Source organism: Vulpes lagopus, chromosome 8 (genome assembly GCF_018345385.1).
Source record: "Vulpes lagopus strain Blue_001 chromosome 8, ASM1834538v1, whole genome shotgun sequence".
Classification (NCBI taxonomy): Eukaryota; Metazoa; Chordata; class Mammalia; order Carnivora; family Canidae; genus Vulpes; species Vulpes lagopus.
In genome coordinates this window covers 46,440,299-46,444,265 of record NC_054831.1, presented here as the reverse complement: position 1 = coordinate 46,444,265, position 3,967 = coordinate 46,440,299, and the positions used below count along the sequence as shown (strand labels likewise).

Sequence of the window (3,967 nt, the reverse complement as noted above, 5' to 3'; positions counted from 1 at the left end):
TTGTCTCTACTGGGGCTGGCATCTTGACATGGCTCCCCGCTACTGTAGCTAGAGTGAGTCTCATCCACAAAGTCAGTAATCTACAAAATACAAGTTTTTAAATTTTTTCATAACTTTATTTCTATTTCAAGTTCCTGTTCCACCTGATGGTCAGAATCAGGTTTTACATTTGTTCTGGATTTCCTTTCTCCACTTTTCCTGGAGTAGTGTTGAAGTTCCATGAACTTGGTTACATTGAGGCAGGCGGGTTTGGGGGCAGGGGTAGGGAATTTAGTCCTTGAGTCATCTGTCTGGTCTGAGGTGTCAGCTGAGCCTGTCCACACAGCCTCTCAGGTCGAGGCTCTTTTCACTGATGAGAGACATAGAAATAAGCTCTTTCTGCTGCTCTCATGGGGTCCAGGCACACCTGAAAGCTCTCTTTGGGGTCTTGACTTTTAAGACTGTCCAGGAAAACTATCAGGGCCTCCTCTGAGGTGGGCATCCTCTGAGGCAGCCACCCTGGGACTCCATTCCTATTCCTTGGGAGCATTGTTTTAAGAAGCTAGAAGGGGAAATCCTTTTTCATTCTTGAGGTTGTTCTCTCAGAGAAATTTCTGTACCTTTAGGTCTGCTTTGGAAGCACGAAACAATACTCTATGGGTTTAGGCTTCGGAAAACCAAGGTAGGAGGCAGTTACTCCTTCTATCTTCTACTTTTTTTTTTTTTTTCTTAAAGAAAGTGCTTATTTTCCTTCAACTTTATTTCCATTTTCTGTTTAAGTCTGAAAGAACAGACTCTGAACAGTTCATACCCTTCCAGTGGCCTGAGCAGTGGAAGCTGCAGTCCAGCCTTCAGTGGTAGGCTGAACACTTCGGGCTGCAGTAGGGAACTACTAGACAGGCACAAGAGGGCACTTGTGCCATCGGACTAGCCTGTGACCTTGGGTTCAGTAGCAGTAAGCCCAGGAGCTGGAACAGTCCATTCTCCCTGAAATTCCTCCTTGGTCCAGGCCTTCTCAGCAGCAGCCTGCTCTTCCTTAATCTTTTCAGGATCCCTGTAGAAATAGACATCAGGCCATGACCACTCATGGTTGTTCAAAAGAGACAGTGCCATGCACACATTAAACTTCTCCAGCCAGCACCCAGCACATCAGACCCACTGAGTGAACTCCCTTGATGTTGCATGGATGGCAATGTCTGCAGAGCACCAAGGAGAGTCCGCATCATACAGAGCAATGGGAGGCAGGTTAACCTAAGGCACCTGTATTGAGAGGCTAAGGAAGGCTGGACCTAGTCGGTGAGGGTTCCAGGAGTGAAGCGGCCAGAAGTAGGAGCAGATCCCACTGCAGCAGCAAAGCTCAGCACAGCCTGCTGGCCAGTAGTCCTGGAGGATGTGACAACTGACATCAGCTGGGTTTTCAAGGGCAACAGCGGCTCAAGCTGGGAGCAGAAACTTCTATTTATGACATACATGCCATCTCTCTTCTTTTTGTAGACATATTCATCTATTTGGAGGTCAAGGTTGGTGCCATCTAGGTGGACATCTTCCCCCTTTCGGTTGTAAGACATAAAGGGCTCCAGACATTGTGAAAGATTCCCTTTATGTTATCAGGGGCACTCAGAGCAACACTATATGGACTCCTCTCTGGGTACTGCAAAAAGGTGTCTTCTACACCTTGTGGCTGTGTGGTCTACCTGGCCCCAGGCGATGCAGAATGAGGGGAGATAAGGGAAGAAGGAGGATTACCAAGAGAGAGATTTTAAAAAACAGGTAATATGTCCACTAAAATATCAAAGATGTTATTGTACCACATCAAGGCATTTTTAATCCCTGCATAGACAAAGTTCCAAGTTCATTTTAAGAACAGTGTTTCATCTGTTGGCTCTGTGTGGCTCCAATGTGCTCTGCAAAAAGGTTGCTTCCAGATTTATTTCTGCTCCCCCAAACCTATGCCTGTCTCTCTGATGGTAAGTCTCCCAGCACCAAGGCAACAGAGGGTTAGATATAATATAGGCTGTTGGAAAGGCCTCAATGCCAGAGAAATTTGGGCTAACCAGATCCCTACAACCCTCATCTCCCCCAACACTTCTCTGGGAAAATCAATCACCACACATTTGTAGGCTACAGTTATTTGGGAATGTCACTATGCAGCTATCTCACCACGCAGCCCTCCATCCCCACAATAAAGAGAACTGACTAGTAGCAAACAGTAGAGACTCTTAAGGATAGAGAACACACTAGGGGTTGATGGAGGGAGTTGGGTGAGGGATGGGCTAGATGGAGAATGGGCATTAAAGAGGACACTTGTTGGGGATTCCCGGGTGGCTCAGCGGTTTGGCACGTGCCTTTGGCCCAGGGCATGATCCTGGAGTCCCGGGATCAAGTTCCGCATCGGGCTCCCTACATGGAGCCTGCTTCTCCTTTGTCTGTGTCTCTGCCTTTCTCTCTATCTGTGTCTCTCATGAATAAATAAATAAAAGCTGTTTAAAAAATTAAATACAAAGTTGAGAAGCACAAAAACAGAACAAACAAAAGAGAATTGACTATGCTTGGGGCACCTGGGTAGCTCAGTGGTTGAGCATCTGCCTTTGGTTCAGATAGTGATCCTGGGGTCCTGGGGCCGAGTCTCACATCCAGCTCCCCACACGGAGCCTGTTTCTCCCTCTGCCTATGTCTCTGCCTCTCTCTGTGTGTCTCTCATGAATAAATAAATAAAATCTTAAAAAAAAAAAAAAAAAAAGAATTGACTAGGCTCTGAGGAAAACAAGGATCAAAGTCACAGATAGGCCTGCCCTCAAAGAGCTTACAGTGCAGGAGAAAAGGACACATAACATGTGTTCTGATGTAAAAAAAAGAAGTTCAGTTTTGAACTTGATCGGCAGAAATTTCTGGAGCGAAAGATGGAACCAGTAAGATATAGATAACTCGACATTGATAGGGGACAAGATCATTCCTACCAAGAAGAGTTACTATAATGAGCACTCCATGTCCCAGGCCATGTGATATCCTATGTTTTCATATACATTATCGCTTTTAATGAGGTTGTTGTTGTTATTATTATTATCCCATATCAAAAGTAAGAAAACTTTACAAAAGTTAAAGAACTTGCCCAAGGCCTTGGAGCTTAAGTGGGGATGATGAGGGTCAAGGTCAACAGAATCCATGCTCCTAACCAGGGTGCCGCACGTCTTAACCAGACAACAGTTTTCCTTCTGTGTCTCCACCGTTCATTCTGCTCTGAACAACTGAGAGAAGCAGCGCCAGCAACATCATTTGTGGCTCAAGATCTTCTCCATAGCACCACGCACACCTGGCCGGCAGTTAGTGTCATTGACTGCCTGACTTTTTAAATCTCCACAATTGTGGTGTGGCTGTGAAATGTTACCTGAGACATGAACTTAAATTCCACAAATTTGCATTGAATATCTAAAGCAGGCAGGTGTGAGGGTGGGATTCTAAGATAAGTAAGACATGATCTCTAGCCTGAGGAAATTTCTGACATGTGTGGGAGGAAGTGGGAGAGCAAGGAATAGAAAAACAACTCAAACCAGCTCTGTGCCATAGTGCAGGCACTGGGAATCTTCTGGGCCCCCAGCCAGGTCACAAAGACAGGACCACCCGTGAGCAGCCTTGGGCAGCCTCGATCCAGGACTGACTTCTCCATCAGGCACAGCAAGAAGAGTGCCTGGGACCCGTAATATTATAAGGGGTCCTGAAAATGTCTTTACTTTTCTTTTAAATCAGAAAAACAATACATTTGATAATAGAAATGACCTCAGCCTAGATTATATACTTGTCTTATGCCAACACAGACATTTAAAATCTTTTATTTATCTATTTAATTATTTATTTAGGTTTTTAAAAATTTTATTTATTTATTTGAGGGGGAGAGCAGAAAGCACAAGCAGGAAGTAGGAGGAGAGAGGGGCAGAGGACTCCCACTGAGTAGGGAGCCCAACGTGGGCCTCCATCCCAGGACTCTGGGGAT

The 3,967-nt window shown here is 45.4% G+C and overlaps 1 pseudogene; it reads right to left on the bottom strand.

Annotated features, from left to right (window-relative positions):
- Positions 1-784: 784 nt before the first annotated feature.
- On the bottom strand, positions 785-1,547 carry LOC121497707 (annotated as a pseudogene).
- Positions 1,548-3,967: the final 2,420 nt, after the last annotated feature.